The following is a 13,942-nucleotide window of genomic DNA, read 5'->3' on the forward strand; positions in this document are numbered from 1 at the left end:
GGGGGCCGCGGGCGGCCTCTTGAGGCCCAGTTTCGCTGGCGCTGGCGCCTTAACGCCAGCCTGGCGGCCGGCCCGCCCCGGCAGGGCCCCCTCGCCCGCCCAGGCAGGGGCAACGGAGGTCTCGGGTATCGGGCGGCGGCGGAGGGTTTGGCGACCACCTCCCAGCCCAGGGCGGCCGTGACCCAGCAAACCCTTCGGCGCTTGGCGCCCCGCCCAAGATCCCGCACGTCGCTCACAGGGACGTGGCCCCGGAGGCTTCAGGGCCCGGGGCCCGCGGTCCCTTGGGCATCGGCCCTGCCCGCCCACGCGGCCCTAGGCGCAGCCCGGCCGCAGCCCGGGCCGGCCCTCCTGCCCGACAGCAGCTGGCCCGAAGCCACTGGGAGCCACCATTGAGTCGCCACGGCCCCTCAGCCCCGGCAAGGCCACCCTTGCCCCCACACCCCCCGCCGAGCTCAGGACCCCGCCCCTGGTGGCCGGCAGGCCCGGGGAAGCGGCCCCTGCCCTCGATCCCGCTCCCGCACCCGGCCGCGGTGACACGCCAGAGGGGCGGGGTGGGGGGGGCTTTTGTCGGAGGGAGCTGTGGAGGGACACACCGGCACACAGGTGGCGGCGCCGGGGCTGGGCGCCGGTGGGGGCGGCCAGGTGCAGGTCGAGGGGCTCGCGGGCCGAAAGGACGGCAACTGGGCCCGCGGCGGAGTCTGGGTCCGGGCCAGCCACCCCGGGAGCGTCTGGGGTGCGCCTGCCTTCCAGGGCCGCCTTCTGGCCGCCTGGCCGGCCGGGCCGGCGGGGAGCGACCCCGCCGGCGCGCGCCGTGGTGGGAGGGGCCTGAGGAGGTGGGGCCTGCAGCGGGGCCCGGCGGGGGCGGAGCCGGCGGCCCCCCCGCCGCGGGCGAGTAAAGGAGAAGGCGGGCGGAGCGGGAGGCAAAAAGCCTACAGCACCCGGTATTCCCAGGCGGTCTCCCATCCAAGTACTAACCAGGCCCGACCCTGCTTAGCTTCCGAGATCAGACGAGATCGGGCGCGTTCAGGGTGGTATGGCCGTAGACGGGGGCGGGGGGCCGCGGGCGGCCTCTTGAGGCCCAGTTTCGCTGGCGCTGGCGCCTTAACGCCAGCCTGGCGGCCGGCCCGCCCCGGCAGGGCCCCCTCGCCCGCCCAGGCAGGGGCAACGGAGGTCTCGGGTATCGGGCGGCGGCGGAGGGTTTGGCGACCACCTCCCAGCCCAGGGCGGCCGTGACCCAGCAAACCCTTCGGCGCTTGGCGCCCCGCCCAAGATCCCGCACGTCGCTCACAGGGACGTGGCCCCGGAGGCTTCAGGGCCCGGGGCCCGCGGTCCCTTGGGCATCGGCCCTGCCCGCCCACGCGGCCCTAGGCGCAGCCCGGCCGCAGCCCGGGCCGGCCCTCCTGCCCGACAGCAGCTGGCCCGAAGCCACCGGGAGCCACCATTGAGTCGCCACGGCCCCTCAGCCCCGGCAAGGCCACCCTTGCCCCCACACCCCCCGCCGAGCTCAGGACCCCGCCCCTGGTGGCCGGCAGGCCCGGGGAAGCGGCCCCTGCCCTCGATCCCGCTCCCGCACCCGGCCGCGGTGACACGCCAGAGGGGCGGGGTGGGGGTGGGGCTTTTGTCGGAGGGAGCTGTGGAGGGACACACTGGCACACAGGTGGCGGCGCCGGGGCTGGGCGCCGGTGGGGGCGGCCAGGTGCAGGTCGAGGGGCTCGCGGGCCGAAAGGACGGCAACTGGGCCCATGGCGGAGTCTGGGTCTGGAGGGCTCTGAGCCTCCATCCGCTCTGGTGCCTCGGGTCTACCGGCCCGACGCCTGGTAGCGCGACACCCCACCGGCCCACAGACGTAGCCTCCCCAGCTGTGCTCACAGCGAGTCCAACCGCAGCCTGCATCCCTCCACGGGACACTTGGATTACTCCCGCGATCCCCACGAGGTGCGGCACCCGGCGGCCGAATGGGCTGAGATCCTGCCCTTGCGGCGCCCTGTGGCCACCTCCGCCTCCCTCACGGTACTGGCCGAGGCCTCGGACCAGCGGGCCCCGGCTCCCAGCTCAGCGCTGCTCCTCCGCCCCTCTCACCTCCTGCCCGACGTCCAGGCTACCGAGCACCCTCCACCCCCGCCCACCTTCATGCCACTCAGCCGGAACCCGGGAGGCAATGCCAACTACCAGGTGTATGACAGTCTGGTGCTGAAGCGGCAACCGCAGGAGGGCCAAGCGCGGGCCAACTCGCTGCTACCTTCCACCTCGGCCTCCAGGCCCTCTCTGCACGGGAGCCAGACTGGGAAAATGAACTTACCAGCAGCAAGTGGGGGCAGGGGCAGGGGGCGGCAGGGCATGGAGAGAGGAATAAAGAGCGCCAGAGTCCAGGAAACATTGGTGGTCTGTGGCTTGGAAGCGCCACTCCTTCTGCCAGCCTGGGTCCCTGCGCTTGGCTTCCTGCAATAAGAAGCCAGTGTCCCCTTCTTGGCCTGAGGGTCCCTTTGGTTTAGTGGCCACAGTTCTGCCAGCAGGCCCCTCCTGGTCCTATACCATGCACTAAGTACATCTGCAGCTGCAGACTCCAAACCCCTGGTCTCTGGGCACCTCCTCTGTGTCTCAGCTGTCCCTGTCCACAGAGAGCCTCATACAAGAAGTTGCTTCCAAACTGGGAGGTTCCACATCTGGGCAGGTCCAGCTCCAGGCCCAGTGAAGGGCATGAAGAAGGCTGAGGCTCTGGACTCCAGCCAGGCCTTCAGCAGGCCTCTGAGGCCAAGGTCTTCCTAGTCTCAAGAGGGGCCAAGAGACGCAATGTGTCATTTGAACAAGTGAGTCAGCGGGCGGTGAGCGAATGAATGACCGCTCGAGGGGATGTATGCCGGCCACCGGGCCCTGTTTGACTGTCCAGGCTCAGCTTACCTGACCCTGGTTACCAGGGAATGCCACTCTGGGCCCTCCTTTTCATCCCCCTCCCTCACTGTGACCTCACCACCTGCCCCATTATGACCCAGTCTGGCTCCCAGTTAAAACTGGAGGGCAGAGGGCCCAGGCAGTCCTGGGACCAACGGCCATGGGTGAGCGAAACTACTACCGAGCCGAGCCGTTCACTGGCCCCATCCCCAGGAAATGCCAGGAGCAAGGATACTCAATTCTTCTGCTCCCGGTCAGCTTCATCTTGCTCAACGTGGGGATCAACATGGTGACTATGGTCAGGGCAGGATCTGTGCAGCGCGGTTGGGGGAGCCCTGGGGTCTTGAAGGGGCTGAGGTGGGAGGGCTGCTGGGGTGTGACCGGGACAAGGGTTGGATTTCAGGGCTCACCCTGCTCCCGGCCTCCCCCCTCCCCTTCTTCCCTCAACTCTGGAGGCATCTGAAGAGATTCTTGCGGGCACTTTTCAATCGTATTTTCCACAAAGGTGAGTGGGCGCCGGCGTGGGTTCAGGGGATGTGGGCCTGTCCCCTTTCTTCTATCCCTGCCTTGATTCTCAGCCCCTCAGGAACCCAGGCCCTGACCCATCTCGCCTTTCCCCACAGACAAGCAAGCCAGCTGTGTAGGCACCCATCGCATGTGCATGCGCTGCTCCGTGGATCCCAAGAACCTGTGCTCAAGAGTTTCTTCCCACTTCTGCCATCGCCCAAGCTTCCTGCTCGGGCAGGTAAACCCACCTTGACTACTGCCTGCAGCGGGGCTCGGCGGGGGCGGAGCCGGCGGCCCCCCCGCCGCGGGCGAGTAAAGGAGAAGGCGGGCGGAGCGGGAGGCAAAAAGCCTACAGCACCCGGTATTCCCAGGCGGTCTCCCATCCAAGTACTAACCAGGCCCGACCCTGCTTAGCTTCCGAGATCAGACGAGATCGGGCGCGTTCAGGGTGGTATGGCCGTAGACGGGGGCGGGGGGCCGCGGGCGGCCTCTTGAGGCCCAGTTTCGCTGGCGCTGGCGCCTTAACGCCAGCCTGGCGGCCGGCCCGCCCCGGCAGGGCCCCCTCGCCCGCCCAGGCAGGGGCAACGGAGGTCTCGGGTATCGGGCGGCGGCGGAGGGTTTGGCGACCACCTCCCAGCCCAGGGCGGCCGTGACCCAGCAAACCCTTCGGCGCTTGGCGCCCCGCCCAAGATCCCGCACGTCGCTCACAGGGACGTGGCCCCGGAGGCTTCAGGGCCCGGGGCCCGCGGTCCCTTGGGCATCGGCCCTGCCCGCCCACGCGGCCCTAGGCGCAGCCCGGCCGCAGCCCGGGCCGGCCCTCCTGCCCGACAGCAGCTGGCCCGAAGCCACCGGGAGCCACCATTGAGTCGCCACGGCCCCTCAGCCCCGGCAAGGCCACCCTTGCCCCCACACCCCCCGCCGAGCTCAGGACCCCGCCCCTGGTGGCCGGCAGGCCCGGGGAAGCGGCCCCTGCCCTCGATCCCGCTCCCGCACCCGGCCGCGGTGACACGCCAGAGGGGCGGGGTGGGGGTGGGGCTTTTGTCGGAGGGAGCTGTGGAGGGACACACCGGCACACAGGTGGCGGCGCCGGGGCTGGGCGCCGGTGGGGGCGGCCAGGTGCAGGTCGAGGGGCTCGCGGGCCGAAAGGACGGCAACTGGGCCCATGGCGGAGTCTGGGTCTGGAGGGCTCTGAGCCTCCATCCGCTCTGGTGCCTCGGGTCTACCGGCCCGACGCCTGGTAGCGCGACACCCCACCGGCCCACAGACGTAGCCTCCCCAGCTGTGCTCACAGCGAGTCCAACCGCAGCCTGCATCCCTCCACGGGACACTTGGATTACTCCCGCGATCCCCACGAGGTGCGGCACCCGGCGGCCGAATGGGCTGAGATCCTGCCCTTGCGGCGCCCTGTGGCCACCTCCGCCTCCCTCACGGTACTGGCCGAGGCCTCGGACCAGCGGGCCCCGGCTCCCAGCTCAGCGCTGCTCCTCCGCCCCTCTCACCTCCTGCCCGACGTCCAGGCTACCGAGCACCCTCCACCCCCGCCCACCTTCATGCCACTCAGCCGGAACCCGGGAGGCAATGCCAACTACCAGGTGTATGACAGTCTGGTGCTGAAGCGGCAACCGCAGGAGGGCCAAGCGCGGGCCAACTCGCTGCTACCTTCCACCTCGGCCTCCAGGCCCTCTCTGCACGGGAGCCAGACTGGGAAAATGAACTTACCAGCAGCAAGTGGGGGCAGGGGCAGGGGGCGGCAGGGCATGGAGAGAGGAATAAAGAGCGCCAGAGTCCAGGAAACATTGGTGGTCTGTGGCTTGGAAGCGCCACTCCTTCTGCCAGCCTGGGTCCCTGCGCTTGGCTTCCTGCAATAAGAAGCCAGTGTCCCCTTCTTGGCCTGAGGGTCCCTTTGGTTTAGTGGCCACAGTTCTGCCAGCAGGCCCCTCCTGGTCCTATACCATGCACTAAGTACATCTGCAGCTGCAGACTCCAAACCCCTGGTCTCTGGGCACCTCCTCTGTGTCTCAGCTGTCCCTGTCCACAGAGAGCCTCATACAAGAAGTTGCTTCCAAACTGGGAGGTTCCACATCTGGGCAGGTCCAGCTCCAGGCCCAGTGAAGGGCATGAAGAAGGCTGAGGCTCTGGACTCCAGCCAGGCCTTCAGCAGGCCTCTGAGGCCAAGGTCTTCCTAGTCTCAAGAGGGGCCAAGAGACGCAATGTGTCATTTGAACAAGTGAGTCAGCGGGCGGTGAGCGAATGAATGACCGCTCGAGGGGATGTATGCCGGCCACCGGGCCCTGTTTGACTGTCCAGGCTCAGCTTACCTGACCCTGGTTACCAGGGAATGCCACTCTGGGCCCTCCTTTTCATCCCCCTCCCTCACTGTGACCTCACCACCTGCCCCATTATGACCCAGTCTGGCTCCCAGTTAAAACTGGAGGGCAGAGGGCCCAGGCAGTCCTGGGACCAACGGCCATGGGTGAGCGAAACTACTACTGAGCCGAGCCGTTCACTGGCCCCATCCCCAGGAAATGTCAGGAGCAAGGATACTCAATTCTTCTGATCCCGGTCAGCTTCATCTTGCTCAACGTGGGGATCAACATGGTGACTATGGTCAGGGCAGGATCTGTGCAGCGCGGTTGGGGGAGCCCTGGGGTCTTGAAGGGGCTGAGGTGGGAGGGCTGCTGGGGTGTGACCGGGACAAGGGTTGGATTTCAGGGCTCACCCTGCTCCCGGCCTCCCCCCTCCCCTTCTTCCCTCAACTCTGGAGGCATCTGAAGAGATTCTTGCGGGCACTTTTCAATCGTATTTTCCACAAAGGTGAGTGGGCGCCGGCGTGGGTTCAGGGGATGTGGGCCTGTCCCCTTTCTTCTATCCCTGCCTTGATTCTCAGCCCCTCAGGAACCCAGGCCCTGACCCATCTCGCCTTTCCCCACAGACAAGCAAGCCAGCTGTGTAGGCACCCATCGCATGTGCATGCGCTGCTCCGTGGATCCCAAGAACCTGTGCTCAAGAGTTTCTTCCCACTTCTGCCATCGCCCAAGCTTCCTGCTCGGGCAGGTAAACCCACCTTGACTACTGCCTGCAGCGGGGCTCGGCGGGGGCGGAGCCGGCGGCCCCCCCGCCGCGGGCGAGTAAAGGAGAAGGCGGGCGGAGCGGGAGGCAAAAAGCCTACAGCACCCGGTATTCCCAGGCGGTCTCCCATCCAAGTACTAACCAGGCCCGACCCTGCTTAGCTTCCGAGATCAGACGAGATCGGGCGCGTTCAGGGTGGTATGGCCGTAGACGGGGGCGGGGGGCCGCGGGCGGCCTCTTGAGGCCCAGTTTCGCTGGCGCTGGCGCCTTAACGCCAGCCTGGCGGCCGGCCCGCCCCGGCAGGGCCCCCTCGCCCGCCCAGGCAGGGGCAACGGAGGTCTCGGGTATCGGGCGGCGGCGGAGGGTTTGGCGACCACCTCCCAGCCCAGGGCGGCCGTGACCCAGCAAACCCTTCGGCGCTTGGCGCCCCGCCCAAGATCCCGCACGTCGCTCACAGGGACGTGGCCCCGGAGGCTTCAGGGCCCGGGGCCCGCGGTCCCTTGGGCATCGGCCCTGCCCGCCCACGCGGCCCTAGGCGCAGCCCGGCCGCAGCCCGGGCCGGCCCTCCTGCCCGACAGCAGCTGGCCCGAAGCCACCGGGAGCCACCATTGAGTCGCCACGGCCCCTCAGCCCCGGCAAGGCCACCCTTGCCCCCACACCCCCCGCCGAGCTCAGGACCCCGCCCCTGGTGGCCGGCAGGCCCGGGGAAGCGGCCCCTGCCCTCGATCCCGCTCCCGCACCCGGCCGCGGTGACACGCCAGAGGGGCGGGGTGGGGGTGGGGCTTTTGTCGGAGGGAGCTGTGGAGGGACACACCGGCACACAGGTGGCGGCGCCGGGGCTGGGCGCCGGTGGGGGCGGCCAGGTGCAGGTCGAGGGGCTCGCGGGCCGAAAGGACGGCAACTGGGCCCGCGGCGGAGTCTGGGTCCGGGCCAGCCACCCCGGGAGCGTCTGGGGTGCGGCTGCCTTCCAGGGCCGCCTTCTGGCCGCCTGGCCGGCCGGGCCGGCGGGGAGCGACCCCGCCGGCGCGCGCCGTGGTGGGAGGGGCCTGAGGAGGTGGGGCCTGCAGCGGGGCCCGGCGGGGGCGGAGCCGGCGGCCCCCGCCGCGGGCGAGTAAAGGAGAAGGCGGGCGGAGCAGGAGGCAAAAAGCCTACAGCACCCGGTATTCCCAGGCGGTCTCCCATCCAAGTACTAACCAGGCCCGACCCTGCTTAGCTTCCGAGATCAGACGAGATCGGGCGCGTTCAGGGTGGTATGGCCGTAGACGGGGGCGGGGGGCCGCGGGCGGCCTCTTGAGGCCCAGTTTCGCTGGCGCTGGCGCCTTAACGCCAGCCTGGCGGCCGGCCCGCCCCGGCAGGGCCCCCTCGCCCGCCCAGGCAGGGGCAACGGAGGTCTCGGGTATCGGGCGGCGGCGGAGGGTTTGGCGACCACCTCCCAGCCCAGGGCGGCCGTGACCCAGCAAACCCTTCGGCGCTTGGCGCCCCGCCCAAGATCCCGCACGTCGCTCACAGGGACGTGGCCCCGGAGGCTTCAGGGCCCGGGGCCCGCGGTCCCTTGGGCATCGGCCCTGCCCGCCCACGCGGCCCTAGGCGCAGCCCGGCCGCAGCCCGGGCCGGCCCTCCTGCCCGACAGCAGCTGGCCCGAAGCCACCGGGAGCCACCATTGAGTCGCCACGGCCCCTCAGCCCCGGCAAGGCCACCCTTGCCCCCACACCCCCCGCCGAGCTCAGGACCCCGCCCCTGGTGGCCGGCAGGCCCGGGGAAGCGGCCCCTGCCCTCGATCCCGCTCCCGCACCCGGCCGCGGTGACACGCCAGAGGGGCGGGGTGGGGGGGGGGGCTTTTGTCGGAGGGAGCTGTGGAGGGACACACCGGCACACAGGTGGCGGCGCCGGGGCTGGGCGCCGGTGGGGGCGGCCAGGTGCAGGTCGAGGGGCTCGCGGGCCGAAAGGACGGCAACTGGGCCCATGGCGGAGTCTGGGTCTGGAGGGCTCTGAGCCTCCATCCGCTCTGGTGCCTCGGGTCTACCGGCCCGACGCCTGGTAGCGCGACACCCCACCGGCCCACAGACGTAGCCTCCCCAGCTGTGCTCACAGCGAGTCCAACCGCAGCCTGCATCCCTCCACGGGACACTTGGATTACTCCCGCGATCCCCACGAGGTGCGGCACCCGGCGGCCGAATGGGCTGAGATCCTGCCCTTGCGGCGCCCTGTGGCCACCTCCGCCTCCCTCACGGTACTGGCCGAGGCCTCGGACCAGCGGGCCCCGGCTCCCAGCTCAGCGCTGCTCCTCCGCCCCTCTCACCTCCTGCCCGACGTCCAGGCTACCGAGCACCCTCCACCCCCGCCCACCTTCATGCCACTCAGCCGGAACCCGGGAGGCAATGCCAACTACCAGGTGTATGACAGTCTGGTGCTGAAGCGGCAACCGCAGGAGGGCCAAGCGCGGGCCAACTCGCTGCTACCTTCCACCTCGGCCTCCAGGCCCTCTCTGCACGGGAGCCAGACTGGGAAAATGAACTTACCAGCAGCAAGTGGGGGCAGGGGCAGGGGGCGGCAGGGCATGGAGAGAGGAATAAAGAGCGCCAGAGTCCAGGAAACATTGGTGGTCTGTGGCTTGGAAGCGCCACTCCTTCTGCCAGCCTGGGTCCCTGCGCTTGGCTTCCTGCAATAAGAAGCCAGTGTCCCCTTCTTGGCCTGAGGGTCCCTTTGGTTTAGTGGCCACAGTTCTGCCAGCAGGCCCCTCCTGGTCCTATACCATGCACTAAGTACATCTGCAGCTGCAGACTCCAAACCCCTGGTCTCTGGGCACCTCCTCTGTGTCTCAGCTGTCCCTGTCCACAGAGAGCCTCATACAAGAAGTTGCTTCCAAACTGGGAGGTTCCACATCTGGGCAGGTCCAGCTCCAGGCCCAGTGAAGGGCATGAAGAAGGCTGAGGCTCTGGACTCCAGCCAGGCCTTCAGCAGGCCTCTGAGGCCAAGGTCTTCCTAGTCTCAAGAGGGGCCAAGAGACGCAATGTGTCATTTGAACAAGTGAGTCAGCGGGCGGTGAGCGAATGAATGACCGCTCGAGGGGATGTATGCCGGCCACCGGGCCCTGTTTGACTGTCCAGGCTCAGCTTACCTGACCCTGGTTACCAGGGAATGCCACTCTGGGCCCTCCTTTTCATCCCCCTCCCTCACTGTGACCTCACCACCTGCCCCATTATGACCCAGTCTGGCTCCCAGTTAAAACTGGAGGGCAGAGGGCCCAGGCAGTCCTGGGACCAACGGCCATGGGTGAGCGAAACTACTACCGAGCCGAGCCGTTCACTGGCCCCATCCCCAGGAAATGCCAGGAGCAAGGATACTCAATTCTTCTGCTCCCGGTCAGCTTCATCTTGCTCAACGTGGGGATCAACATGGTGACTATGGTCAGGGCAGGATCTGTGCAGCGCGGTTGGGGGAGCCCTGGGGTCTTGAAGGGGCTGAGGTGGGAGGGCTGCTGGGGTGTGACCGGGACAAGGGTTGGATTTCAGGGCTCACCCTGCTCCCGGCCTCCCCCCTCCCCTTCTTCCCTCAACTCTGGAGGCATCTGAAGAGATTCTTGCGGGCACTTTTCAATCGTATTTTCCACAAAGGTGAGTGGGCGCCGGCGTGGGTTCAGGGGATGTGGGCCTGTCCCCTTTCTTCTATCCCTGCCTTGATTCTCAGCCCCTCAGGAACCCAGGCCCTGACCCATCTCGCCTTTCCCCACAGACAAGCAAGCCAGCTGTGTAGGCACCCATCGCATGTGCATGCGCTGCTCCGTGGATCCCAAGAACCTGTGCTCAAGAGTTTCTTCCCACTTCTGCCATCGCCCAAGCTTCCTGCTCGGGCAGGTAAACCCACCTTGACTACTGCCTGCAGCGGGGCTCGGCGGGGGCGGAGCCGGCGGCCCCCCCGCCGCGGGCGAGTAAAGGAGAAGGCGGGCGGAGCGGGAGGCAAAAAGCCTACAGCACCCGGTATTCCCAGGCGGTCTCCCATCCAAGTACTAACCAGGCCCGACCCTGCTTAGCTTCCGAGATCAGACGAGATCGGGCGCGTTCAGGGTGGTATGGCCGTAGACGGGGGCGGGGGGCCGCGGGCGGCCTCTTGAGGCCCAGTTTCGCTGGCGCTGGCGCCTTAACGCCAGCCTGGCGGCCGGCCCGCCCCGGCAGGGCCCCCTCGCCCGCCCAGGCAGGGGCAACGGAGGTCTCGGGTATCGGGCGGCGGCGGAGGGTTTGGCGACCACCTCCCAGCCCAGGGCGGCCGTGACCCAGCAAACCCTTCGGCGCTTGGCGCCCCGCCCAAGATCCCGCACGTCGCTCACAGGGACGTGGCCCCGGAGGCTTCAGGGCCCGGGGCCCGCGGTCCCTTGGGCATCGGCCCTGCCCGCCCACGCGGCCCTAGGCGCAGCCCGGCCGCAGCCCGGGCCGGCCCTCCTGCCCGACAGCAGCTGGCCCGAAGCCACCGGGAGCCACCATTGAGTCGCCACGGCCCCTCAGCCCCGGCAAGGCCACCCTTGCCCCCACACCCCCCGCCGAGCTCAGGACCCCGCCCCTGGTGGCCGGCAGGCCCGGGGAAGCGGCCCCTGCCCTCGATCCCGCTCCCGCACCCGGCCGCGGTGACACGCCAGAGGGGCGGGGTGGGGGGGGGCTTTTGTCGGAGGGAGCTGTGGAGGGACACACCGGCACACAGGTGGCGGCGCCGGGGCTGGGCGCCGGTGGGGGCGGCCAGGTGCAGGTCGAGGGGCTCGCGGGCCGAAAGGACGGCAACTGGGCCCGCGGCGGAGTCTGGGTCCGGGCCAGCCACCCCGGGAGCGTCTGGGGTGCGGCTGCCTTCCAGGGCCGCCTTCTGGCCGCCTGGCCGGCCGGGCCGGCGGGGAGCGACCCCGCCGGCGCGCGCCGTGGTGGGAGGGGCCTGAGGAGGTGGGGCCTGCAGCGGGGCCCGGCGGGGGCGGAGCCGGCGGCCCCCGCCGCGGGCGAGTAAAGGAGAAGGCGGGCGGAGCAGGAGGCAAAAAGCCTACAGCACCCGGTATTCCCAGGCGGTCTCCCATCCAAGTACTAACCAGGCCCGACCCTGCTTAGCTTCCGAGATCAGACGAGATCGGGCGCGTTCAGGGTGGTATGGCCGTAGACGGGGGCGGGGGGCCGCGGGCGGCCTCTTGAGGCCCAGTTTCGCTGGCGCTGGCGCCTTAACGCCAGCCTGGCGGCCGGCCCGCCCCGGCAGGGCCCCCTCGCCCGCCCAGGCAGGGGCAACGGAGGTCTCGGGTATCGGGCGGCGGCGGAGGGTTTGGCGACCACCTCCCAGCCCAGGGCGGCCGTGACCCAGCAAACCCTTCGGCGCTTGGCGCCCCGCCCAAGATCCCGCACGTCGCTCACAGGGACGTGGCCCCGGAGGCTTCAGGGCCCGGGGCCCGCGGTCCCTTGGGCATCGGCCCTGCCCGCCCACGCGGCCCTAGGCGCAGCCCGGCCGCAGCCCGGGCCGGCCCTCCTGCCCGACAGCAGCTGGCCCGAAGCCACCGGGAGCCACCATTGAGTCGCCACGGCCCCTCAGCCCCGGCAAGGCCACCCTTGCCCCCACACCCCCCGCCGAGCTCAGGACCCCGCCCCTGGTGGCCGGCAGGCCCGGGGAAGCGGCCCCTGCCCTCGATCCCGCTCCCGCACCCGGCCGCGGTGACACGCCAGAGGGGCGGGGTGGGGGTGGGGCTTTTGTCGGAGGGAGCTGTGGAGGGACACACCGGCACACAGGTGGCGGCGCCGGGGCTGGGCGCCGGTGGGGGCGGCCAGGTGCAGGTCGAGGGGCTCGCGGGCCGAAAGGACGGCAACTGGGCCCATGGCGGAGTCTGGGTCTGGAGGGCTCTGAGCCTCCATCCGCTCTGGTGCCTCGGGTCTACCGGCCCGACGCCTGGTAGCGCGACACCCCACCGGCCCACAGACGTAGCCTCCCCAGCTGTGCTCACAGCGAGTCCAACCGCAGCCTGCATCCCTCCACGGGACACTTGGATTACTCCCGCGATCCCCACGAGGTGCGGCACCCGGCGGCCGAATGGGCTGAGATCCTGCCCTTGCGGCGCCCTGTGGCCACCTCCGCCTCCCTCACGGTACTGGCCGAGGCCTCGGACCAGCGGGCCCCGGCTCCCAGCTCAGCGCTGCTCCTCCGCCCCTCTCACCTCCTGCCCGACGTCCAGGCTACCGAGCACCCTCCACCCCCGCCCACCTTCATGCCACTCAGCCGGAACCCGGGAGGCAATGCCAACTACCAGGTGTATGACAGTCTGGTGCTGAAGCGGCAACCGCAGGAGGGCCAAGCGCGGGCCAACTCGCTGCTACCTTCCACCTCGGCCTCCAGGCCCTCTCTGCACGGGAGCCAGACTGGGAAAATGAACTTACCAGCAGCAAGTGGGGGCAGGGGCAGGGGGCGGCAGGGCATGGAGAGAGGAATAAAGAGCGCCAGAGTCCAGGAAACATTGGTGGTCTGTGGCTTGGAAGCGCCACTCCTTCTGCCAGCCTGGGTCCCTGCGCTTGGCTTCCTGCAATAAGAAGCCAGTGTCCCCTTCTTGGCCTGAGGGTCCCTTTGGTTTAGTGGCCACAGTTCTGCCAGCAGGCCCCTCCTGGTCCTATACCATGCACTAAGTACATCTGCAGCTGCAGACTCCAAACCCCTGGTCTCTGGGCACCTCCTCTGTGTCTCAGCTGTCCCTGTCCACAGAGAGCCTCATACAAGAAGTTGCTTCCAAACTGGGAGGTTCCACATCTGGGCAGGTCCAGCTCCAGGCCCAGTGAAGGGCATGAAGAAGGCTGAGGCTCTGGACTCCAGCCAGGCCTTCAGCAGGCCTCTGAGGCCAAGGTCTTCCTAGTCTCAAGAGGGGCCAAGAGACGCAATGTGTCATTTGAACAAGTGAGTCAGCGGGCGGTGAGCGAATGAATGACCGCTCGAGGGGATGTATGCCGGCCACCGGGCCCTGTTTGACTGTCCAGGCTCAGCTTACCTGACCCTGGTTACCAGGGAATGCCACTCTGGGCCCTCCTTTTCATCCCCCTCCCTCACTGTGACCTCACCACCTGCCCCATTATGACCCAGTCTGGCTCCCAGTTAAAACTGGAGGGCAGAGGGCCCAGGCAGTCCTGGGACCAACGGCCATGGGTGAGCGAAACTACTACCGAGCCGAGCCGTTCACTGGCCCCATCCCCAGGAAATGCCAGGAGCAAGGATACTCAATTCTTCTGCTCCCGGTCAGCTTCATCTTGCTCAACGTGGGGATCAACATGGTGACTATGGTCAGGGCAGGATCTGTGCAGCGCGGTTGGGGGAGCCCTGGGGTCTTGAAGGGGCTGAGGTGGGAGGGCTGCTGGGGTGTGACCGGGACAAGGGTTGGATTTCAGGGCTCACCCTGCTCCCGGCCTCCCCCCTCCCCTTCTTCCCTCAACTCTGGAGGCATCTGAAGAGATTCTTGCGGGCACTTTTCAATCGTATTTTCCAC

At 68.8% G+C, this 13,942-nt stretch overlaps 6 non-coding genes across 6 annotated transcripts; all 6 read right to left on the reverse strand.

Moving 5' to 3' along the window:
- Positions 1-926: 926 nt before the first annotated feature.
- Positions 927-1,045, reverse strand: LOC132596550 (5S ribosomal RNA). The gene has a single exon (XR_009562628.1). It is a non-coding gene; the product is annotated as a 5S ribosomal RNA (ribosomal RNA).
- A 2,697-nt stretch (positions 1,046-3,742) lies between these two features.
- On the reverse strand, positions 3,743-3,861 carry LOC132596552 (5S ribosomal RNA). Its single transcript, XR_009562630.1, has one exon. It is a non-coding gene; the product is annotated as a 5S ribosomal RNA (ribosomal RNA).
- Positions 3,862-6,558: 2,697 nt separating this feature from the next.
- LOC132596553 (5S ribosomal RNA) lies at positions 6,559-6,677 on the reverse strand. The gene has a single exon (XR_009562631.1). It is a non-coding gene; the product is annotated as a 5S ribosomal RNA (ribosomal RNA).
- A 933-nt stretch (positions 6,678-7,610) lies between these two features.
- On the reverse strand, positions 7,611-7,729 carry LOC132596554 (5S ribosomal RNA). Its single transcript, XR_009562632.1, has one exon. It is a non-coding gene; the product is annotated as a 5S ribosomal RNA (ribosomal RNA).
- A 2,698-nt stretch (positions 7,730-10,427) lies between these two features.
- On the reverse strand, positions 10,428-10,546 carry LOC132596555 (5S ribosomal RNA). Its single transcript, XR_009562633.1, has one exon. It is a non-coding gene; the product is annotated as a 5S ribosomal RNA (ribosomal RNA).
- Positions 10,547-11,478: 932 nt separating this feature from the next.
- Positions 11,479-11,597, reverse strand: LOC132596556 (5S ribosomal RNA). Its single transcript, XR_009562634.1, has one exon. It is a non-coding gene; the product is annotated as a 5S ribosomal RNA (ribosomal RNA).
- Positions 11,598-13,942: the final 2,345 nt, after the last annotated feature.

This window comes from Globicephala melas, unplaced genomic scaffold, assembly GCF_963455315.2.
Source record: "Globicephala melas unplaced genomic scaffold, mGloMel1.2 SCAFFOLD_354, whole genome shotgun sequence".
Classification (NCBI taxonomy): Eukaryota; Metazoa; Chordata; class Mammalia; order Artiodactyla; family Delphinidae; genus Globicephala; species Globicephala melas.